A 26,121-nucleotide genomic window follows, 5' to 3' on the forward strand; every position below is an offset into this window, starting at 1 on the left:
AATCAAAGACTTTAAAAAAGGGATCACAATGTATGTTTCTAGCGTCTTGCATTCACCTTTATCTTTCCTCCTCCATCTGCTACAGTCACAAGGAGAGCATCCGCTTGACCTGTAGTCAGGGAGCACTGCTAAAGGTATGTCTTCACTCAGCTGCCGTCAGCTGGTGACCGCAGATGCATTATGAAATTAAATGTCCTCCACTTTTAAATCTTATTTTAAAGCTTCTACGAGTCATTAAATTTTTTTTGTTTATGGATATCATCAGGAGTGGTAGGGTGGGAGGAGAATAAGGGAAAGAGAAGAGGATGTTTTCAGCTGAGCAGAGGAAGCAAAGTTTGACATTTACAAGACCCGCATGTTATCTCTGGCCTGACCGTCTTGGTTCACATTCTTGTGTGGGTTCAAGTTTCCTGAGCACATGCATATTGACCTTCCTAAGAGGCCAACTCTGGATTGCCACGAGTCAGCTAACTTCTGCTGCCAGAAAATGGATTTTTTTTTCTTCAGCAAAAAGTGCCTTGTGCAATTTTTGCCTAATCAGGTCTGAAAACTAGTGACCTCTCATTTTGCAAAAACAGTTCACTATTGACAATATGAATAAAAACACGTGAATTTACATAAATTAAGGGTTTTGCGTCTATTTCTGTGTGCTTTGACTACAGTGCCTCCTAGTGGACACTTTTATGCTATACAAGTTTCTCATGGTTGATCAATTTTCACAGAAATGTTAAGAATGCATTTGAACAAACTCATTGTTTTCTACAGTGGGTTCCTGGTTTGTTTCTTGTTAGGTTTTAATTTTTCCCCAGCTAAGGTTCACTTTTATACATGACCAAATTGTGTCTATGTACAATCTTCTGATTGTTCACAGGAAATTTTCTACACCCCCCTCTTCCTCATTTTAGGAGAGAATGAAGATAGAATAAAATGCGCGCATGAGGAAGTTGCCATAAGAGCTTTTGAACTGTGGTTGGTAACATGATATATGTATCTGGAAAATTAGAATGCTAAAAATACCGCGATAATGAGGCTTTAAAACTAAGATGATTATGACTTAAACATTTAAAAGCAGGGTAGGAATATGAACTCATTCAGCAAGAGTTTGACATCGATTCCATTCTAGTGGGCTTGTGGCAAGCATGTGGGGAGGAGGGGCCAGTCCCCAGATAAAGACCACATTCTTGTTGCTTTGCATAGAGGTGTCCTGCCTGCGACTTTATCCCCAGATGATTCAGGCTCTCCAGTTGCCCGCATGTCCCCTCTCACTGTGGATGTAATTAGGGTTCAGGTGAAAGTCCTCACCTCACTTACTGGCATTGTAGCTTCAGGAATCTGCAGGGTGGCAAAGTCAAGTGATTCGAGCAAGGATTGTCTTGTGCGGGGCACAGCTTTGGAGGGTTCTGAAGGCTCCTTGGAAGTGACTGCAAAGCTATGGCAGAGATTCCGACTTTCAGATTTTACAAATGAGTCAAGAAATAAAGAAAGCTTTTAATGGGGGATTTTTAAAAGCTGCCCAATTAAAGAAAAAACACAAAAACTTTTTTTCCCTGTAATAGCGTTAAAAATAAGCTAATAATGGGCTGGGTGCAGTGGCTCACACCTGTAATCCTGGCACTTTGGGAGGCCGAGGCGGGTGGATTACCTGAGGTCTGGAGTTCAAGATCAGCCTGGCCAACATGCTGAAACCCCGCCTCTACTAAAAATACAACAGTTAGCTGGATGTGGTGGCTCACACCTGTAATTCCAGATACTCGGGAGGCTGAGGCAGGAGAATCACCTGGACCCAGGAGGCAGAGGTTGCAGTGAGCCAGGACTGCGCCACTGCACTCCAGCCTGGGCAGCAAAGCAAGACTCCATCTCAAAAAAAAAAAAAAAAAAAAAAAAATATATATATATATATATATATATATATATAGAATAATGAAACAACTACCATCACCTACCATCATTGGTTCATAAAAGAAAGAACACTTTAACACAAAAGACAAGGCATAATTTTAAAAGCAAGGACATTTCTTCCCAGGAGAATATGTTTTATGTATAAGGTATATATGCATGTGTAATATATATGAATATACGTGTATATACACGTACACGCACACATTTGTCCTTACTTTTCTTTCATTTCACCATGAAGCAAAGAATAGTGTATTGTGAACTGGCAGTTGTCTGTGGACTGGCATTCGGGGACTGATATGAGAACTTTGTCACCGAACTTTGACATTCTCTGGTGTGACTCCGAGAGTACCTCCACTAAGTTATTTCTTCGAAATCAGGACTCAGGACTACATTGTTGCTTAAGGAGAGCTTTTGCCCTCTTGAGTTACAGAACTCGTTCCCTGCTGGCCTCAGCTTGTGGTGGAGAACATGTGAGAAGGTCAGAGCTGAGGGGCTCTTGGGAACCACAGGACCTAAGGGGTCTGCTGGTTAATCCTCCTAATTTTGTGCAGAACTGTACATGATTATTCCAGACAGATGGGAATGTGCCTGTATGTTCAGAACCTCAGAGGAAGGATTCCAAAGCCTCCCTAGACATTGCATTCTAACGCTCAGGAATGCTGGCTCTCACAGAGAAAATTAATTATAGACCCTTAGACAGCCATTTAGAGCCAGAACGGGCTTAACATCACTTGGTTTGAATTTCTTTATATTACAAAGTTGATAATCAGCCTTGATGACACAAAGGACATGCAAGGGTTCAATCAAGTTGTTTTTGGAGAGACCAACACTACTCTGTATGACCTACGCAGCCTAACACTGCAGCCTTGAACAGGGACACACATCTCAGATGATGGGCGGGCTAGGTTCGGCCTCCTGATGTAAAATCACAGTTAACCCACTCCCTGAGATGATACAGTGATTCATCTCGCACCTAACCTCGCTCCCTTGAAATATAGCGATGCATAATTTCACATCTAACCCCACCCCCTGAGATGCAGCTCTAACCGGTGAATATCCCCCCTGCCCCACATTTGAGCTGAAGAAAAATCAACATTTCCTTTCCTGAGTACCTTCACCTGATGGGCTTGGACCCATTATTTTATTTTCCAAGCTTTCTTTTAATCATGCTTGAACTTTTAATCCTTTATTTAAAGGCCTTATCTTGGTTTTTTTGAGATGGAGTCTCACTCTGTCTCGGCCAGGCTGGAGTGCAGTGGCATGATCTCAGCTCACTGCAGCCTCCGCCTCCTTGGTTCAAGAAATTCTCCTGCCTCAGCCTCCCGAGTAGCTGGGATTACAGGCATGCACCACCACAACCAGCTAATTTTTGTATATGTAGTAGAAATGGGATTTCACCATGTTGACCAGGCTGGTCTCGAACTCCTGACCTCAGGTGATCTGCCCACCTCAGCCTCCCAAAGTGCTGGGATTACAGGCATGAGCTACTATGCCTGGCCTAAGGCCTTACCTTAATATTTAATTGTTTGATGTTTTTTCAAGTTTAATTCCATTTTCATGTGTCATTCCACATATGCACAATATTCTAATGCCCAGTTGATACTGAGCATTTACACGATGCATGCATTATCCTGCTCTGCATGTTAAAAGTCTACACGTCGCCGGGCACGGTGGCTCAAGCCTGTAATCCCAGCACTTTGGGACGCCGAGATGGGCAGATCACAAGGTCAGGAGATCGAGACCATCCTGGTTAACACGATGAAACCCCGTCTCTACTAAAAATTACAAAAAACTAGCCGGGTGAGGTGGCGGGCGCCTGTAGTCCCAGCTACTCAGTAGGCTGAGGCAGGAGAATGGTGTAAACCCGGGAGGCGGAGCTTGCAGTGAGCTGAGATCTGGCCACTGCACTCCAGCCTGGGCTACAGAGCGAGACTCTGTCTCAAAAAAAAAAAAAAAAAAAAAAAAAGTCTACACGTTGCATCGTCTTACTTGTATACATTTGCTGTATGCCTTTCAATTTGCTTTGTTTTGTCTTCCTAACTTTTGAATTGTTGTATCTCTGGGATATTTAACTTAGTTTGTTGGTTTTGGATAATGTCTTTATAGTGGGTTGAGTGACACCCTCTCAAAAGATATGTCCAGATCCTAATCCTTGGAACATATGGATGGTACCTTATTTGAAAGAAGTCTCTTTGCAGATATAATTAAGGATCTTGAGATGAGGAAATCACCATGCCTTATCCTGGCAAGCCCTAAATCCAATGACAAGTGTCATTATGGGAGACACACATAGGAGAGACAAGCCAAGGAGAAGGTGATGTGAAGATGAGGCAGAGATTGGAGCAATGTGGCCACAAGCCGAGGAATGCTGACAACTGCTGGAAATGCTGGCAGCTACCAGAGGCTAGAAGAGGCAAGAGATGGATCCTCCCCTAGAACCTCTAGAGGCAGCGCAGCCTGCCAACACCTTGATTTTGGACATCAGAAGAGTACATTTCTGTCATTTTAAGCCATCAAGTTTGTATTACTTGGTCATGGGAGCCAAAGAAAACTAATATGCTAAGTCTCCAACATGTCAAGGCTGTGTTCAACACATTTCCTATAAGGTGCTAGTCAGTCATTATTCCCTTATTTAATAACTTCTTACTCTGCCTTTGGGGTAACAGATCTTGGTCATTTTGAATATTCTATTCATTACATTTTATTGGCCAGCTTATGGGCTACGTCTAGAATTGGAGACTTCTGTCTCTTTACCAATCAACAACAAAAAAAATTGGTTTCTTTTTTTTTTTTTCTTTTGAGATGGAGTCTTGCTCTGTTGTGCAGGCTGGAGTGCAGTGGCGTGATCTCAGCTCACTGCAACCTCCTTCTCCCAGGTTCAAGCAATTCTCTGCCTCAGCCTCCTGAGTAGCTGGGATTACAGGTGCCCACCACCACGCCCGGCTAATTTTTGTATTTTTAGTAGAGGTGGGGTTTTGCCATGTTGGCCAGGCTGATCTTGAGCTCCTGACCTCGTGATCCACCTGACTCGGCCTCCGAAAGTGCTGGGATTAGAGACGTGAGCCATGGTACCTAGTCTAAAAAAAGGTTTATTTCTAATTCACACATTTTGAAGCAAAACCCTAGAAAACTTATAGAATTGAAGAGTTTGACATCTTAGAAGGAAATGTGAGTCATGTGAGGGTGTTTTTGAGCATTTATACTCATTGTACTGTTGTCACAGTTAGTGTGTGGTTGGGAGCTGGGCTTGTTGGGTGGGAATCCAGCTTTATCAATTGGCTGTGAGCAAGTTATTTATTTTCTCTGCCTTGATTTCCACATCTGTGAAATGGGTACAATATAATTGTACCAAATTGCAGGGTTATTTGGTGAGGATTAAGAGAAGTGATATATGTAAAGTTTTTAGAATGATACCTGGGGCATAGTGAACACCACAGAGGTGTTGACTAGTTAGTGTTAATGTGTTTATGCTTAAACATCTAATTAGTGTAAAACTCCTTAAAAATGGGAGGATCTGAACTCTTAAAACTTTAAATTATTTCCTTAGGCTAAAAGAATCAAGAAAGTGTTCCTAGGTACATAATCCTTGGTAACCCTGAAAATAGGGTTTTAAGTAGAATCATACATACTTGGATGAGTAAGAAATGACATGCTCATAAAGCCAGTATTAATTATGCTTTATGTTGTTGATGGCTGTAGTTAGCAGGCAGTATGACAAATGCCCTCCCTTATTAAACTAGCTACCCTGTCTCATTCCTTAATCCTTTGCAGTATTTCTCAAATATATTCCATCATTTCAATTCAAAGGTGAATTGACGTATCTCATTTAGTCCATTATTACCTCATTCTAGCACTACTGTAAATCTTCATGGAACCCATCCCCATGTAACTATTTTCCCTTCAGCAGAATTTTGAGCACAGCATCTGTAGTCCCCAAACCTTGTGAAATTCCCCAAGTCTACAGCAATGGCCTCAAAGCTCTTTTGATTCTGCATACAGTCAGTGGGGAAAAAAGTGACATGCCATATAAATAATACACAGATGCTATTATACTAATCATATGTACTTGATAAAACACATCACGGTAGAAAGTTTGGGGAAATGAGTTTAAGCTGAAATGGGAAGTATTTCCAAATGTCTGTAGTCATGGTGCCAAGACTAACCATCAGCCACCCTTTCAAGGCACATTTTACACTTAGGGTGGGTTTGCTCTTTAATAACAGTGGATACAAATCTCATTACAATGCATCTTCCTGGTAATTTAATTTTTTTTCCCGGCATATTGTTACAGGTAAGGTGATCACTGTTGCTTTTTTTTGAGACAGAGTCTTGCTCTGTCATCTCGGCTGGAGTGCAGCGGCGTGATCTCGGCTCACTGCAACCTCTGCCTCCCAGGTTCAAGCGCTTCTCCTGCCTCAGCCTCCCGAGTAGCTGGGACTACAGGTGTTGGCCACCAGGCCCAGCTAATTTTTGAACTTTTAGTAGAGACAGGGTTTCAATGTGTTGGCTAGGTTGGTCTTGAACTCCTGACCTCAAGTGATTCACCCACTTCGGCCTCCCAAAGTGTTGGGATTTCGGGCGTGAACCACTGCACCCAGCCCATGTTGCTTTTAGCTCAGGCTGAGACGTAGGTGAGTCAGCTCTGCAGTTTTCCTGTTGCTTGTCTGTTCTTGCTCTATTAGTACTAATATTAAGTTCAATCTGTAATTTTTTTCCAGGAATCTTTTTAAGCCACTTGTCTATTTTTTGAGGATTAATTAAGCTAACATATGAGCCCTGTGTACCGCAAAACAGGACAATACGAGGGAAGTAAGGGGTGGGAAAGCCTGTATGGGAGATGGTCAGTGAGCGTATAAACTTATCCCACTCCCGTCACCCACACCACCTTGGGATAGATTCATACACTCACTGACCGTCTTACATACAGACTGAGTGAAGATATAATGTCAATTGCTACAATTAATGTTGACAAAACAGAAGGCCCAACGTGTTCTTGCTGTCTGTCATTTTGTGCACCTTCAGCGTGGACCTGTATTTCTTTGGGGAACACTCAAAAACTTTGTAACCTGACTTCTAAGACCTTTTGAAGACTGGACTCCATCGACCCTTCCTGGTTGGATGGTTGAACAGCCCCTGTAGGACCCGAATTGGACAAAAGCAATTAGCGATTCAGTCCAAAGGGATTGCTCCCTGTCCTCCCTCTCAGCACATCTTGTTTTTGCCTCTAAGAATTCTCTGACCTGACCTTGCCGTGTGTAAGTAGAAAGTTCCGCCTTCCCAAGGAAACCCAGGGCAAATCTTCCCGCTCCACAAAGTCTTCTCCTGTAACCTCAAGGCGGCAACGAGCTCTTCTCTCTCTGACTCTGGAATTATATTTTTTGGCAATTAGTCAAACTGCCTGGTGAATTGTGTTCTATTTTTGTCCTTAAAAGTTAAACTTTTATTATTCTTATTCTCTTTCTACATGCTGGTGTCTTATCTCCCCGGATGGACTGGTAATTTCTTGATGATGAACCTATGTTTTCTCGTTCTTTTTAAAAAAAAAAATAGCTAAAAAAAATCAAGGTAATATGTATACGTAATTTAAAATGTTATCAGTACAAAAGAGCTTATCATGGAAAACACCATTCCCCTGCTCATTCCTTCCCATCTTTCTTTGTGCTTTCCTTAGGGGTATGGCCTTGCAATGCTTAGTTGGTTTTCCTGGCAAGTTCCTCTATATTTTACTGCTCTTAGTTTCTAATTTTTGATTTGTCACCTATAGACATTGTTGACTGAATTTCTGTTATACAATATAAGCATAGGGTGTTCTGATAGCTCTCCCTCTCATCTCCCCTTCCCGGCTTTTCAGCCTTGCATTTTCCTAATATGTTGTAATTTGTTGTTAAATTACTAGTCAGGATTTACATTGTTATGACCATATACATATGGTTTACCACTGAGCCAACTAGGGTATATAAGCTGATTCCTTTTTACAAACTTTTGCTGTTCCTGAAGTTGCCACCTTTTCTCATGTGTTTTGTTGTCTCTGAAAGTGTAATTACTTCTGATTTCCAAGTGTCTATCAGTATTAGTTTCCAAATTCTCAAATGCATCATAATCTTTCGGTCTAATTGATCTGACCCAGACCAGCTCTTGTCTGGATTGACTGTGCTGTTGTTATGCTGGGACTTCTCTCTGGATGCTCCCTTGTGTTGGACACCCTTGTTTTGATTCTATGTCTCTCTTCTCCTTGGCTTTGACCCTCATTCTGACAGTCTTTAAAAGTCTGAATATGTCTATTCTATCCTTTCTTTGGGTGGATAGATTGGTTGGGTATAAAATACCAGACTGGCCGGGTGTGATGGCTCATCCCTGTAATCCTAGTGCTTTGGGACACTGAGGTGGGCAGATCATTTGAGCACAGGAGTTTGAGACCAGCATGGGCAACATAGCAAAACCCCATCTCTACAAAAAGTACAAAATATTATCCAGGCATGGTGGTATGCTATGGTCCCAGCTACTCAGGAGGCTGAGGGGGAAGGATCACCTACCTGAGCCTTGGAGTCGAGGCTGCAGTGAGCCATGATCATGCCACTGCACTGCAGGGTGGGGCAGAGCAAGACCCTGTATCAAAAAAAAAAAAAAAAAAAAAAAAAATCTAGATTGAAAGCAATTTTCCTTTAGAATTTTGCAAGTCTTTATCTTTTTACATCTAGTATGGCCATTCTGATTCCTGATTCCGTTTATTTGTTTCCTCTTTGGAAGTCTTCTGCATCTTTTCTTTATCTCTACGGTCCTGAGATTTCAAGATGGTGTGCTTTCTTATGATCTTTTTATTCACTCATTGGGCTTAGCACAGAGTGTGCCTTTTTAATTTGGAGACTTGTGATCCTTGGTTCTGAGAAAAGTTTGCTACAATGTCTTTGATAATTTCTTCTGTTCTTTTTCTGGAATTTCAGAAATGTTGGACCTCTTGTTTTGAATCTCTGCCTCTTCTTTTCACTTCTGTTTTCTATTCCTTGATATTTCCATTTTCCTTTCTAGCATTTCTTCCATATTATATTCTAATCCTCTATTGAAATGTGTATCTTGGTTATCACATTGTTAATTTACAAGGAATTTCTTTTGCTCTCTGAACTTGTTTCATGTCTTCCTGTTCTTATTTTATGAATATACTTTCTTCTTTAATAGCTCTGAGGATATTGATATTATGTATATATCTCCAATTCCTGCATCATCTATTTTCTTTGGAGTCCTTCCCAGCAGACTTCTCTAGTTCAGGTTGCATCTTTTCTTTTTTCTTTTCTTTTCTTTCTTTTTTTTTTGAGACAGAGTTTCAATCTTGTTGCCCAGGCTGGAGTGTAATGGTGTGATCTTGGCTTACTGCAACCTCGACCTCTTGTGTTCAAGCGATTCTCCTGCCTCAGCCTGCTGAGTAGCTGGGATTACAGGCACCTGCCACCGTGCCTGGCTAATTATTATTATTATTATTTGTATTTTTAGTAGAGACTGGGGTTTTGCCATGTTGGTCAGGCTAGTTTTGAACTCCTGAACTCAGGTGGTCCACCTGCCTTGGCCTCCCAAAGTGCTAGGATTACAGGCGTGAGCCGCTGCACCCAGCCATAGGTTTTCTTAAATGCCTGGTAATCCTTGGCTGTCCTTTTATAATTAAGACTAAAATATGTAAAAGCAATTTGCAAGTTTGGGCAGAGCTTGTGAAAAAGTGGGTTTCCCAGTAGGTGCCAAACACATTTTGGCTAGAGAGCCAGCTGGTCTCTTCATTAGGGAACCTGGTCTCCAGAGAAGCCTCCAGACTCCTATTGGTGGGTATTTTCCTGCTTACAGACTTCTGGGATCAGACTGTGGGACATGGAATGCGCACTCTTGCATCAATATGCTGACTAAGGTTAATTTCCCCATTTCCAGGTCTGCGCCTCAACCTCCCTCCTCTCTGCTTATCAGTAACAAACAACTGGACTGGCGCCTCTTGGAGTCAGTTTCTCCAGTCATGTTTGCAGACAAGGGTGGGAGTCAGGGAGCTTGGAGGTGCTTGCCTCTTGAACGATTTGGAGGGAACCCCTGCAACTTTTTGATATCCCCTGCCTCCAAGTCCTGGACCTTGGAGGGCTTCTGAGGTGACAGGCTTTCAGACCCTCCAGTGAAAGAATTACAGTGTAAACTGTTTTCTTCTTCACTCAAGGGCCCCAATGAAGGAATATTGCTGTGAATTACCTGAATGGGTGGAGTCTGTGGTGCTTGATCTAGGTGGAAAGAATCTGTGGGCACTGCGGCTCAGAATCGACATCACTCAAGACATTTTTGTTAACATGCAAACATTCAAAACTGTATGAATAGCACTAAGTTGACATCAGTTTGAAAGTACATTTGCATTCTTTGGGACCTTAGAATGCATCTGCATTCTTGACATTCAGCTATGTCAAGGGGATTTCAAAATAATTCTAATTTGGCACGAAATAGGCCTGGCTCTGTTACCCTTCCCTAGCACAGATAGGGGAGGGTGCATTTTCCTTTCCTAGGTGCCAAGAGCTCACTATCACAAGTGGAAGAAGACAATCATTCAATAGAATTGAATCAAAAAAAATTAAGAGTGTCTTAGGTTGAGTAATTTCTTCTTCTTAGTTGTATTGAGCAAAGAAATGTGTACCTTCTTAACTACAAGAGGCCACAAAGGCAGAGTTGCAGTGCCAGGGAAATTAGTGCTAGTGGCCCGAGAAATATTCTGGAGCACATGCGTCCCACAAATTGGCACTTCATCCTCTGCGCTTCTCACTGCTTTCCATGGAGAAGATATCGTAGCCTCTTTATTGGACTCTAAATCTCATTTCAAACCTCTGAATTTTGCCAACACCTTGTAAGGGAAATTAGATAGTCCTACATGGGCTTTTATCCTCAATATGGCAGATAAACTGAATTAATGGTGATCAAGGTTATTAATAACTTAATATATATTCATTGCTTAAGATATACTACACATGGGGCTGAGGGTTTTACAGATATGAGCTCACTTATTCTCACAGCCACCATATATTGTGTCAGTTAACTTGGACTAAGTAATGCCTCAGTTAAAAAATAGTCCCCAGCTCTCAGAGGCTCACAGCCATTCATGTTTACTTCTCGCCCACATGCCGTGTCCGTCGTGGGGCTGTGTCACGGAAGAAAGGGCAGCACGTGGGTGGAGATTGGTAGTCTCGAGGCAAACAGAAAGGAGCGATGGCAAGCCAGGAGCTAGCTCTTGAACTTCTGTTCAGATGTGAAACACATCACATCTCCCCTCAATTCAATGGCCAAAGCAAGTCACAGGGTCCCTTCTGACCTCAATGGGCCAGGGAGGTTTTATCCTACTACATGGAAGGGCATCTCAAATCCCATGGCCACGTGTGATATCAGCAGGTGGGGAAAGCACAATCCTCCGCCAGGGAGGGCCAACAAATGGGTAATACAAACCCCCACAGATAGATACTGTTATTCTCCCACTTTACTGGTGAGGAAAATGAAGCAGGGTAAAGGATGGCGTCCACTTCTCCAACTCTATAAACGAAGCAATTGATCTGAACACTTAAAACACTGTATAGATTTGATTTAATTCAAATGCAAGCAAAGCAAAACAGAACAAAAATATAGTGTCAGTGACATAATCACACAGAAGCGTCAGAATCAAACCCTATATGTCACTTTTCTTTTTTTTTTTTTGAGTCAGAGTCTCACTCTGTCTCCCAGGTTGGAGTGCAGTGGCACAATTTTGGCTCACTGCAACCTCCGCCTCCCAGGTTCAAGCAATTCTCATGCCTCAGCCTCCTGAGTAGCTGGGATTATAGGCGCCCACCACCACACCCAGCTGATTTTTGTATTTTTAGTAGAGATGGGGTTTCACCATATTGGCCAGGCCGGTCTTGAACTCCTGACCTCAGGTGATCCACCTGCCTCAGCCTCCCAAAGTGCTGGGATTATAGGCGTAGGCCACCACCCCCAGCCTATATGCCACTTTAAAAAAAAGAACAAAAATTAATTTTCACCTGAATTTTCAATATCCCAGGATGTAGTTAGGGGAAAAAAAATCAAATGTTAAGAAATTCTCTGTAAGGAAAAACACCAAGAGATTTCTTTTCAAAAGAGCCAGTCTAAGGCTGGGTGTGGTGGCTCACGCCTATAATCCCAACACTTTGGGAGGCCGAGGCGGGCAGATCAGTTGAGATCAGGAGACCCACCTGGACAACATGGTGAAACCCTGTCTCTACCCAAAATTACAAAAGTTAGCCAGGCGTCGTGACACATACTTGTAGTCCCAGCTACTCGGGAGGCTGAGGCAGGAGAATCGCTTGAACCCAGGAGGCAGAGGGGGCAGTGAGCCGAGATTGCTCCACTGCACTCCAGCCTGGTGACAGAGCGAGACTCTGTCTCAAAAAAAAAAAAAAAAAAAAAAAAAGTTCACTTAAAAGTCATCCTGGGCTTATTACTTATTACACAGTGGAAATTAGCCAAGCAGGCGACACTGTGTTTTTTTTGAACAAGCCTGCCACCTTGTGGTTATTTGGAAAACCAGACTGGCAAAATCAGGGCTCTGCAGTGCCTTTGCTTCCCCACATACTTATTGAGTGTCCTAATGTCACAGTCACCAAGCCCTGTTCTAGGCTCTGAGCTTAAAACAGTGAATGAAATGGACAAGGAGCCACACTATTCTGGAGTTTGTGTCTCATAGCATAAGAACACGTGTATCTAAGTTAGTATTTGGAAACGTATCCCACCTTCATCAACCTCTTAACCTAACAGCCTACCTACGTGTGAGCCCCTCTTCCCTATCATTCTCCGTCCTGTAGGTGGGCAAAATGCCCCTGTTCCTATGAAGCCCATCCCGTCCCTGTTTCCATTCCCTGGACCCAAACACACCTTGCCTTTTCCAGGACTTCACATCTGTATCAGGCCCCTCTTCCTCCAACATTCAGCTTTCTGGCCCTTGCATACCCATCAGCATAGACACACGCTCTCAAAGCCTTCATTACAAAACCTTTTCTATAATCCAAAATTCTCTCTAGCTAATGCTGCATTTCTCTGCTTCCTGTCACAACCAATAAAACTTCTGGAAAGTTTCGTCTGTGTTCACTGCCTCCATTCCCCTCCTCTCGTCTTAGCCCAGGGCATCTGCTATCACCACTCCACTGCAACCTGGACAGCCGGGGCCACACACCACGCCCATCCCCAAAGCGCCCCACGGTCCTCACCTCACTCTGGCCCTCAGCACTGAACACAGCAGATGGCTGCCCTTGCTTCCTTCCAGCAAGCCTTTGTGGCTCTCAACTAGTGGTGCCCTGTACCCACTACCATCCTCTCCTCATGATCTCAGGGCTGGCTCTCACGGTTCAGCTCTCCTCCTCCTACACGCCTTCTGCGAGCGTTCATTAGACAGCGGCCCCTTCTGAGAGGAAGCACTATCTGGGGTGACCTTATTCTTTTTACCCCTGATGCTGGCAAGCCCTGCATCTGCCCTGTTGATTGCTGAATTCGCAGCACTCAGGAATAGCTTCCAGCGTTTAGGAGGTGACCCAAATTATGTTTAGTTTGCATATGTTTAAAATTCATGTTGCAATAGTGGCCACCCCATCCTATCCTGGCGTAGGGGTAATCTGGCATTTCAAAAACAGAGGCAGGAAGGCGTTGCACTGACTGGAGAAGCAGGTTTGGCACTGAGAAGATCCTTTAACCTCAATGTGTCCTAGATTTCCAATTCATAATATGAGGAAATTGGACTACAGTGGAGGTGACAATGACATATCAGCTTTGGGGTGAGATCAGATTAATTGACAATAGAATCTGGGGCATAGTATTACGAAAACTTTTTAGCCACAGAAAGAATGCTTTGATTGATTGATATTGATTGGTTATCAATATCTACCCCGAATGTGTGAGGGGACTTGGCTGTGTATTTTTGAACATGGTTTCTTTCAGTTCTAAATTTTAAAGAGTGTTTTAAAAAACTTTTCAAAACTTTGTTTTTTCAACTGAATTATTTTATTTTATTTTATTTTTTTGAGACGGAATCTCGCTCTGTCACCCAGGCTTGAGTGCAGTGGTGCGATCTCGGCTCACTGCAACTTCTGCCCCTGGGTTCCAGCGATTCTCCTGCCTCAGCCTCCCAAGTAGCTGGGACTACAGGCATGTGCTACCATGCCTGGCTAATTTTTGCATTTTTAGTACAGACAGGGTTTCACCATGTTGGCCAGGCTGGTCGCGAACTCCTGACCTCAGGTGATCCACCCATCTCGGTCTCCCAAAGTGTTGAGATTACAGGCATGAGCCACTGCACCCAGCCTCAGTTGAATTTTAGATTTGAATCAGACAAACTTTTGAAGGGTTCTCAACATGTAGTGATATAATAAAAATGAAATCCAGACTCAAAATTATTAAACTGCAGTCTTCAGGAATTAATCTAAGATAACTGAAAATAGATCTGCATCTATTCATTTAGCCAGGATTCATCTGCTATCCTATATCATGAGGCAAAAGTATTATATTGTAGAATATTAAAAAATCTCCTATTCAGAAAAATGTCCTGCACTAAACCTGGCATTTATGTTGCTTGCTATTTCATTTCTTTTTATCTCTGTGCCTTTTAGTTGGCTGACATTACTTGCTTTCTTTCCCCCATTTTGCTTCTCTACAAGGAGATAATTCCAGACTACATTGGCAGATATTTCAAGCTATATTTCAATTACTAGGATATTGTGAAATTCATGAGATTAAAATAAAATAAACCTCAGAAGGGAGTATAAGCCTCTCCTAATGGAAATCGGGATTAAATTCAAATTGTCATCACCTTATGTCATAAATGTTTTGAGTGGATGTTAAAAAACAATGAAATGTATTTAAATAAATGAAAGAATGTACAGAGTTAACCTTAGTGAAAAGAAAAAATAATGATTTGAGAATGTGGAAATAATCACATGAAATTCTGTACATGACATGTTAAAAAATTAGAGAACTTTTTTTTCTCCATTTATTTGTTGCTCCTAGATAATTTCCTAAGGTAGACAAGATAACACATATTAAAGCAATTTGAGTTATTTGAAAGGAACCTTCAAACTCACATTATTATAGTTTAGGAGTGATTTTAGGAGGAGCAAATTATTAACGATATAGATCAGGAATGGCCAAACTGCTTCCCTTGTGTCAAGAGTAACCTGCTACGTGTTATGTAAATAAAGTTTTATTGGAACATAGCCATGTCCATTTGTTAACACATTGTCTGTGGCTGCATCCTAGTACAGTGGCAGTGGTGGATAGTGTCAACAGAAATCTCATGGCTTTCAAAGCCAAATATATTCACTATTTGACCCTTTATGAAAAATTTTGCTGACTTCTGCTCTAGATTATCAGCATCTCTATAGACTCTGAATTTTTGAAGGCATGGACTCTGTGCCTAAACTTAGTTTTCCACTGCTTTTAAAAAGATATGTCACCCGGGTGCCGTGGCTCATGCCTGTAATCCCAGCACTTTGGGAGGTCGAGGTGGGAGGATCACCTGAGGAGTTTGAGACCAGCCTGGGAAACACAGTGAAACCCCGTCTCTACTAAAATACAAAAAATTAGCTGGCTGTGGTGGCAGATGCCTGTAATCCCAGCTAGTCGGGAGGCTGAGGCAGGAGAATTGCTAGAACCTGGGAGGTGGAATTTGCAGTGAGCTGAGATCCACCACTGCACTGCAGCCTGGGCGACACAGCAAGACTCCATCTCAAAAAAAAAAAAAAAAAAGTTAGGGTTGGGAGTGATGGCAGCTCACACCTGTAATCCCAGCACTTCGGGAGGCCGAGGCGGGTGGATCACCTGAGGTCAGGAGTTTGAGACCAGCCTGGCCAACGTGGCGAAACCCTGTCTCTACTAAAGATAATTCCAGTTACTTGGGAGACTAAGGCATGAGACTTGATTGAACGTGGGAGGTGGAGGTTGCAATGAGACAAGATCGAGCAACTGCACTCCAACCTGGGCAACAGAGGGAGACTCTGTCCAAAAAAAAAAAAAAAAACAAAAAAAGTCAGTACTTTTGAGATTATCAGTTAATGACAACATTAAGAAATATAATGGCATGGCTGGGCCTGGTGGCTCATGCCTATAATCCCAGCACTTTGGGAAGCTGAGGCAGGTGCATCACTTGAGGTCAAGAGTTCGAGACCAGCCTGGCAAACATATAGAAACCCCGTCTCTACTAAAAATACAAAAAAATTAGCTGGGTGTGGTGGTGGGCGCCTGTAATCCCAGCTGCTCCAGAGGCTGAGGCAGGAGGGTTGCTGGAACCCAGGAGGCGGAGATTGCATGAGCCAAGATTGCACCACTGCACTCCAGCCTGGGCGACAAAGTGAGACTCTGTTCCCGACCCCCGCTCCCAACAGAAAAGAAAAAGAAATATAGTGACAAACACAAGTTTATGCGGTGGGTGGCATTTTTTTTATACCAGTAGTTACATGTGTCCTTTAGGCTCATTCCACGTCCCCACCCTCAGGTGGGGTCTTCAGCGTCCCCATCCCAGAAGGAGCTCGGGAGGCTGAGGCAGGAGAATTGCTAGAACCAGGTGGTGGAGGTTGCAGTGAGCCGAGATCGCACTACTGCACTCCAGCCTGGGCTACAGAGTGAGACTCTGTCTCAAAAAAAAAAAAAAAAAAAAAAAAAAAAAATGTCAGGGCCTGGCGTGGTGGCTCATACCTGTAATCCCAGCACTTTGGGAGGCCAAGGTGGGTGGATCACCTGAGGTCAGGTGCAGATGTCAGGTGCCTGATCTTCCAGTTCGGATCTCCCCCCGGTATTCCCCAGGAGCCACTTAGGGTGCTTCTGGGTGGGCTCAGGGGGTTGCTGGGGAATAACTGTCCTCAAAAATCCTCCTGGCCCAGGTTGCCTCTTCCTTTCTCTGTGCTTCCTGCCTCTGGCACTTCCCCCTAGCAATTTGCAGGGGGGAAGAAACCTTGCACAGGTTTCTTAAAATAGGATTTTCAATGTATTATTAATCAATTTTTTAAATTGACAAGTAAAATTAAATATATGTATGATGTATACAACATGATGTTTTGATAGATGTATACAGAAAATGTGAAATGGCTACATCAAATTGTTTAACATAGGCATGGCCTCACATAGTGACTACAGTTAGTAACAATATATTGCATACTTGAAAATTGCTAAGAGAATAGATTTGAAGTCGTCTCATTCTTCAACAGATTTGAAACAGATACTAACAAGACATGGGGTATCCATTGTTAGAGTCCCACAGTGCCCTTCCAGGCAGAAGTGGCCATAATGATGTGGTTCACGCCTGTAATTCCAGCACTTTGGGAGGCTGAGGTGGTTGGATCACCTGAAGTCAGGAGTTTGTGACCAGTCTGGCCAACATGTTGAAACCCTGTCTCTACTAAAAATACAAAAATTAGCCAGGCATGGTGATGCCAACTACTTGGGAGGCTGAGGCAGAAGAATTGCTTGAACACAGGAGGTGGAGGTTGTAGTGAGCCAAGATCACACCACTGCACTCCAGCCTGGGTGACAGAGAGAGAGAGAGAGAGAGAGAGAGAGAGAGAGAGAGAGAGAGAGAGACACTCTGTCTCAAAAAAAAAAAAAAAACCAAAAAGGAAAGAATTGGTGGTCAAATATAAACCAGGGTCTTAAACTCAGAAGCAGAAGGAGGAAGAGGAGGAGGCCTTTAAAATACAAATATTTCTTATTGTTTTTCTGCCAACACAATACTTGAAAAGTCAATATTTGTTCTACAGTGTTTGTTTAAAGTTCAGCCCAAAATGTCTGACATTTAGTCAAAGAAATCTGGATGGAGGGGGGCAAGAACTCCCTAATATCCATCCAAAACCCTCCAGGAGACTGGGGTCCCCAGGTTGAAAAGTTTTGCTTGAGACGCAAGAAGGGAGGCAGAATCAGAAGCTGAGATGTGTATGTTTTGAAGACACCTTCCTTCCCCAGTGGAAATGCTGACAAGGACAAGCTTCCAGCTCCTTCCCTCCACCCTCCACCCTCCACCCCATGGAGGGAGAATCTCACTGTCAACTCCAGCACAAAGTTGCCTATCTGGACAACATTATTTTTACCTTCTCAGAAAAACGCTTTAGAAGAATTATATGATGGTCTCTGCCCTTTGGAGGTTGATGTATGTATTAGGTCATTTTCACACTGCTATAAAGAACTTCCCTGAGACTGGGTAATTTATAAAAACAGGTTTAATTGACTCACAGTACTGCATGGCTGGAGAGGCCTCAGGAAAGGTATCGTCCTGATGGAAGGGGAAGCAGGCACATCTTCCACGGCAGCAGTCAAGAGAGAGAGAGCAAGAGAGGAACTACCAAACACTTAGAAAACCATCAGATCTCATGAGCAGTCACTCGCTTTCACAAGAATAGCATGGGGAAAACCACTCCATGATTTAGTCACCTCCCCGCAGGTCCCTCCCTCCACACCTGGGGATTACAATTCCAGATGACATTGGGATGGGGACACAAAGCCAAATCACATCAATATATGGCCTGACGAGAAAATGTATTTATTTCTAGTAAAAATATTCATGAAAAAATTGACTTTAAGAAATTCAGGCTAGGCACGGTGGCTCACACCTGTAATCCCAGCACTTTGGGAGGCTGAGGCAGGTGGATCAACTGAGGTCAGGAGCTCAAGACCAGCCTGACCAACATGGTGAAACCCTGTCTCTACTAAAAATACAAAAAATTAGCCGGGCGTGGTGGTGGATGCCTATAATCCCAGCTACTCCGGAGGCTGAGGCAGGAGAATCGCTTGAACCTGGGAGGCGGAGGTTGCAGTGAGTGGAGATCACGCCACTGCACTCCAGCCGAGGCAACATAGCGAAATTTCATCTCAAAAAAAAAAAAAAAAAAAGAAAAAAGAAAAAGAAAAAGAAATTCAGTATCCCTTACAAAAAGGGATACATCAATACATCCCTCTCAAAGTTAACTGATAAGATTTGCCCTTCCTGACACATTGGAAATATTTTCTTTTATTAGATAATAGGAGTTAAATAGTCCACATTTTAATTTTTTTTCTCTTGGCTGCCAGGAAGCTGAGAGCTAAATTCCTTGGCAAACATAGCAACATACTTCAGGTTTTCCACGATAAGTCTCTGTGCCTTCTATCCTTTCAGATTCAGTACTTAGTTCTTTTTTTTTTTTTTTTTGAGGCAGAGTCTCATTCTGTCTCCAGGCTGGAGTTGCAGTGGTGATCTCCGCTTACTGCAACCTCCGCCTCCTGGGCTCAAGCGATTCTCCTGCCTCAGCCTCCCGAGTAGCTGGGACTACAGGCGCCAGCCACCATGCCCAGCTAATTTCTGTATTTTCAGTAGAGATGAGGTTTAGTTATGTTGGCCAGGCTGGTCTCGAACTTCTGACCTCAGGTGATCCTCCAGCCTCGGCCCCTCAAAGTGCTAGCATTACAGGTGTAAGCCACCGTGCTGGCCTCAGATTCAGTACTTAGTTCTTGTTTTATCCTTCCCTCAATGGTCCTACTGGTGGTGCTATAAAATCAGCTTCAGGGCACATTTTCTGAGTGTATTATACGGATTGACTAAGGGCTTTACAGACATTTTCTTATATAATCCTTAGAACAGCCCAAGAAAGCTGGTAATATTCTTGATTTCTAGATGAAAAGATTAAGGTTAGAGAGATGAAGGAATTTGCTCAAACTCACCAAGATAGAAAATGGAGGATTTTAACTTCCATTAAAATGTTAGGATTTTAACCCATTGGTATCTTCTCAAGCTTGTCCACTTAACCACTAAGATGTACTATCTCCCTAGTCGTGTTCCAGTGGAATTCAACATGTGTGGAAGATAACTGATCTGTAAGAACCAAATCAATTTTCCCATTTAAAAAATGATTGTTAAAAAGATGGACAGTTTGGCCGGGTGCAGTGACTCACACCTGTAATCCCAGCACTTTGGGAGGCTGAGGAAGGTGAATCATGAGGTCAAGAGATTGAGACCATTCTGGCCAACACGGTGAAACCCCGTATGTACTAAAAATACAAAAATTAGCTGGCTGTGGTGGTGCGCGCCTGTAGTCCCAGCTGCTTGGGAGGCTGAGACAGGAGAATCGCTTGAACCTGGGAGGTGGAGGTTGCAGTGAGCCAAGATTGTGCCTCTGCACTCCAGCCTGGTGACAGAGCAAGACTCTGTCTCAAAAAAAAAAAAAAAAAAACAAAAAAAACATGGACAGCTAGAGGACTTTCATCCATAGAACGGATATTAAAGGAGACTGACATGGTTACAGTAGACCAAACCTAAACAGTGTACCAACAATGGCAAAATAAAGTCTAATCTTATCAGCAATTAAATATATGCACCTTAAAACCATTTTGTACCTATAAAAAGTTGTAATAGGGCCAGGACAGTGGCTCAGGCCTGTAATCCCAGCGTTTTGGGAGGCTGAGGTGGGTGGATCACCTGATGTCAGGAGTTCAAGACCAGCCTGGCCAATATGATGAAACACCGTCTCTGCTAAAACCACAAAAATCAGCTGGGCGTGGTGGTGGGCGCCTGTAATCCCAGCTACTCGGGAGGCTGAGGCATGAGAATCGCTTGAACCCAGGAGGTGGAGGTTGCAGTGAGCCCAGATCTCACCACTGCACTCCAGCCTGGTGACAGAGAGAGGCTTCGTCTCAAAAAAAACCCCAAAAAAACAAAAAAACAAAAAATCGTAATGATTAGGCATGGTGGCTCAAGCCTGAAATCTCAGCACCTTGGGAGGCTGAGGCAGGGGGATTGCTTGAAGCCAGGAGTTTGAGACCATCCTGCGCAATAAAGTGAGACTCCGTCTCCAAAAAAAAAAAAAAAAAAAAAGTTAGGATGCCTTGATATGGAAGCTCTTGGTTGCGCTGAATTTGTTTAATTTTATTGAAGGGCAAAAGTCATAATAATCAGCACAGCCCTGATTCAGTAGCAATGCTGTCATAGAAGATCACTCGGAGATACTGAGAAAAACACAAAAAACAATGTCATATGAAAAAGAGAACTTTGTATTAGTGTTATGGGCTCATCAATATAAAAAGTAGGTTAATATATGAAGGAAGAAGGTAGGGGCTAACTATAGGCTAAAACACTCTTTTCCTGTAAGCGATACTCATTTGTATCAATGACCTCAAAATGAATAAAGCTAGACAGGGGTTTCCTTTGCACTAGAAGTGGACGGGAGACCTGCACCAGGAGGGGAATATCTTTCTATTTGCTCTGAGGTCAGAATGAGTGGAAAAATGCAACAAAGTCAAAGGAGAAGTGCCAGGGTTTTGGCCCCATTCTTCACTCACACGGTGTCACTCGTTGTAAGACGAAGAAGCAGAAAGAGGCAGGAAGCAGATGTATGGTGTTAAAAAGAGTCCAGGGGGGCCGGGCGTGGTGGCTCACGCCCGTAATCCCAGCACTTTGGGAGGCCGAGGCAGTCGGATCACCTGAGGTCAGGAGTTCAAGACCAGCCTGGCCAATATAGTGAAACCCAGTCTCTACTAAAAACACAAAAATTAACTGGGTGTGGTGTTGAGTGCCTGTAATCCCAGCTACTTGGGAGGCTGAGGCAGGAGATTCATTTAACCAGGGAGGCGGAGGTTGAGGTGAGCCAAGATAGTGCCACTGCACTCCAGCCTGAGCTACAGAGAGAGGCTTCATCTCAAAACAAGACAAAACAAAACAAAACAAACAAACACAAACCCACAAAAACAGCCCAGGGGAAGTTGATAAGAAGGCAGGCTTCAACCAGTGATTTCTTAGCCCTGAACAGGAAACCTGAGCAACTCCTAAAATTGTATATTCTGATTACCAAAGTAACAAATAGTCATTGCAAAGACATTTGTTCAACATAAAATGTTATAATATGGCATGAAAGCTAAGCTGTCCTCTATCCCACCTCTGAAATGACACCAGTACCCAGCAAGATCCACTCTTAGCAGTCTGGGGTATTTTCCCATGTTTTTGTTTATAACATCAATGGGACAGTCTCTACACACTGTTCAGCAACTTGCTAGAGGCATCTAAGAAGTTTTTGACAACTTCCCTTGTGTTTGATTTTGATAAAACTAATATCTTAATTACCATGAAATTGCTTTTCTTTTTCTGTCCAAGTTTTTCCAGGAACACCGAGGCTTCAAGATGGTGACCATGATTTTCTTGTCACATCAAGTACTCTGGTACATCATATGTTCATCTACCACATTTTCATACATGCCATTCCGTTTCTCTTAAAACAACTGACACAGTAGCTGGGTTTTACTCGTTTGTTCAAACCTGGCTCTCTTATTTCTTATCATCTTACTTTCTTCCTGTGGAAAGAAATCATTCTTTCTGATACTGAGTTGAACTTATCTGAGTAGGAGATTCCTAGGCTTGAAATGCAAGAGGGTTATGTTATCTGTTTGGGAGTCTTAGGGAGTTTATCAAAAGAGCACAGTTAGGTAGACACTGGAATTTGGTCCATATTTGCACTTTAGAGAAGTAGGCAAAGCAGCATCCCTTCATTTATTTACTTATAGTAAAAATGTGCATCCTTTGCATTCTGTTTAGCAACTTGCTTTTGCACTTACCAATTTATTTTGGGCAGCATTCCTTGCACCGAAGTTACAGTAGAAATATTCTGATTATGGTAAGGGCTAATCCGAGAGTAGAAGCAGGTGGTGCTGAGGAGCGGACGCGGCACACGCTGTTTAACACTAGGATCTCTACAGTCTCCATTATTCAAAGGTGGAGCCATGTGAATAATTGTTCTACAACATTCTTTATGCCATTGTAAGGTAACTTGTTCTCTGACTGGCTTAATGGGTGATTATGGGGGAAGAGTAGCCAAGGAATCGAGGACTGTTTTCCCAAGACGGAGCTTGCTATGCCATAATCCCCTCCCTGATGTCTGTAGGAACAGGGAGGCACTGCATGGAAAAAGCCCTCGCTGCTTAGGAGGCTATCACCTTTTTATCATTGGTGTGTTACAGGAAAGGGGTCCCAATCTAGACCCCAAGGGAGGGTTCTTGGATCTCGTGCAAGAAAGAATTCAGGGCGAGTCCATACACTACGTTGAAAGCAAGTTTATTAAGAAAGTAAAGAAATAAAGAGGATTACTCTGTAGGCAGAGCAGCGGCATGGGCTGCTTGGCTGGTACTTACAGTTACTTTTTTATCATATTTTAAACAAGAGGTGGATTATTCAAGAGTTTTCTGGGAAAACTGTGGTCAGTTCCTGGAACTGAGGGTTTCTCCCCTTTTTTGACCATATAAAGTAACTTCCTGATGTTGCCATGGCATTTGTAAACTGTCATGGTGCTGGTGGGAGTAATGAGGACAATCGGAGGTCACTTTCGTTGTCATCTAGGTTTGGGTGGGCTTTGGCTAGCTTCTATACCGCAACCGGTTTTATCAGCGAGGTCTCCTAGACCTTGCTGTATCTCATCCAATGACTCAGAATGTTTAACTCCTCCAAATGCAGCCCAGTAGGTCTCAGCCTTACTTTACCCAGCCCCTATTCAAGATAGAGTCGTAATGGTTTAAATGCATCTGACAATTTTACGTATTTTCTTAATAGAAAATGCTGGGCCAGGCGCTGTGGCTCATGCCTGTAATCCCAGCACTTTGGGAGGCCGAGGCGGGTGGATCACGAGGTCAGGAGATCGAGACCATCCTTGCTAACATGGTGAAACCCTGTCTCTACTAAAAATACAAAAAAAAAAAAAAAAAAAAAAAATTAGCTGGGCGTGGTGGTGGGCGCCTGTAGTCCCAGCTACTAGGGAGGCTGAGGCAGGAGAATCGCTTGAACCTGGGAGGCGGAGCTTGCAGTGAGCCAAGATCGCACCACTGCACTCCAGCCTGGGCGACAGAGCGAGACTCTGTCAAAAAAAAAAAAAAAAAAAAAAAGGAAAGGAAAGAAAAGAAAATGCCAGTGACTAGAAATGAACTTTGGGACTGAAAGGATAGTGGAGGAGTTACAGTCTATGGAAGGGAGAAGGGGACTGGGAATGAGAGCTGTTCAGGTGCACAGGATTGTTTTTATCTGCCTCTCATCTTGGGCAAATGTTCCTAATGTAGCACCAAGGCTAGGCTGTCCCTTCCATTTCAAGTCCGATGCTTCGTAGTAAACAAATGTTTGCTCAGGTTTCCCAGCTATCCTTTTACAGTGCATGAAGAGGAAATTAAATAGGGAAACAAGGTTAAGTCATTTTCTTCCAGTTACTCAGTGTGCAGTAACAGGGAATGCAATTCAAAATCCCTGCTTTTAATAGTTGACATTCCTCTTGAAACTATTGCCTCAGTTTGCGTTAGAGTGGAGAATGGTGGTTAATGAAGGACTCCGCAGGCACTGTGCATCGCAGGCCCTTGTTAAAATTTCTCCATTAAATTTTGTGCCTCCAAGCCTTTTGCCCTGCTGAAGATACCCTAAACCACAGCAAGAGGCAGCTTCCCTCTGCAGCATGCGCTCTTAGGGAAAAAAAAAAATTAGGCATTTTCCAACTGGGTAGCATCTTTATGCTCATTTAAACCTGGGTTTCTCAACTTTGCCGTTATTGACATTTTGGCCCAGAATGTCTGTCATGGGGTTGTCCTGTGTTCATTGTGGGATGTTCAGCAGCATCCCTGGCTTCTACCCACTAGATGCCAGTAGCACTTTTTCCTCCTCACCCTTTCACCTACCATAGTGACAACCATAAATACCTCCAGATATTGCCAATTGTCCTCTGGATAGCAAAATAGCCCCTGATTGGGAACTACTGATTTAAACAAAGGAAGTCTTTGCACTTGGCTGTGTGAAAGGTGAGGTTGTAATAATGGGGTAGGGTTGGGGGCAGGAAGGAAGAACGACAAATATATAGATTTCAATATTTTCTTCTGGTTAAAAAACTATAAATATATTTAAGGGGAAAAAAAAGCTGTACACTTTCATCTGTAGTACTGTCTGGCCTTTTGCTTGCAATTTGCAGATAAGATTTTGTAAACAAATTGCAGGAAGTTGTTCCTCCACTGAAAACTTACCAGTAGAGCTGAATTTACTTTCAAATTCTCTAAATGGGTTTCTGAGGGTTTGGATTAATGCAGTGGCCTTGAACAGGAGCTATCCAGAAAGATGTCAAGCAAAGGTGGCTAGAGTCACACTCGGTGACATCACTGTCACCATGCTTCTGATTCATTCTTGTCCTACATCCTTTATTTGAGATTTTAATCCTCTTTTTACTATTTAAGAGGAAAGGATGGGAAAGTGAGAAAGATGCTAGGCCTTGGTGGGTGATGTGGGAGGTGGGGAGAGGGAAGATAAGAGGTTTTGAGGCTTGGTGAGGTCTGTGTAATAATCTATTGTAGATGTCTTAGTTGACACAATAGATATGATTTGAAAAGCTGAACGCACATGGAAATTTTTGTAAACTGACTAGTAATTTAAGTGACAATGAGTGCCTTTATATTGCAAGCAATGACAAATCTGTTAGAAAAAAATTAGTAATCACAGAATAATTTATCTTTTGGATAATGATTTTCATAATGCAGGTTATGCTTCCCTGGAGCAAGTTACGCAGGCAATTAAAAATGACAATGGAATTCAGTTTATAACCGATGAAATCCAGCTTTGTTTGTCAAAAAGAAATGCATTCATTCCATTTGGAGAGTAAAGCACTCTTTTTTTTTTCATGAGAGTAATGGTGAAAGCTAATTAAATTTACCATAAATTACACCCTTAACATTTGTTCCCAAGTTCATTAGTCTAAACAGACACATTCACAATAGTTAAACAGTTTTCTAAAATTCAGAACTTTAAAGTTTATTCATTTGTTCCCCAAGTATGTGTTTAAAAAAATGTTTTAAGGAGCATACATGTTAAAAATGTACGATGTTAGATGAACAACTAAAATTGACTAAAAACATCACCAAATTGGATTTTATATAGTAATGTAGTTACATGGAGAGGTAATATTTTGGCAACCATTTGCTGCAAACCTACAAATTCTGTAAAAGCTTCTAAAGATTAATAGCACTATCAATCAGTTGCATCATTATCTCATTCAAGATGAATTCTCACCCCCCTTAAAAAAAATCAACCTTTTAAGAGAACAACTAAATCTGATGGAAGACAAAATTAAGGAGACCTGTAGTTCTTGTTGGTGTAAGCTTTTGCCTCTGGTTTCTATGGTAACCTGTGATCTGTATTCCAATCACACCTTTGAAAGGTTTGTTTTCTCCATCATGAAAATTTAGCTGGAAGCGCTGAAGGTACTG

The 26,121-nt window shown here is 42.7% G+C and overlaps 1 protein-coding gene across 12 annotated transcripts in view; it reads right to left on the reverse strand.

Moving 5' to 3' along the window:
• Positions 1 to 26,121, reverse strand: part of LOC102126788 (uncharacterized) — a 116,153-nt gene that overhangs the window by 88,140 nt on the left and 1,892 nt on the right. The gene's annotated exons all lie outside the window — the stretch shown is intronic.

This window comes from Macaca fascicularis, chromosome 6 (assembly GCF_037993035.2).
Source record: "Macaca fascicularis isolate 582-1 chromosome 6, T2T-MFA8v1.1".
NCBI classification, from domain to species: domain Eukaryota; kingdom Metazoa; phylum Chordata; class Mammalia; order Primates; family Cercopithecidae; genus Macaca; species Macaca fascicularis.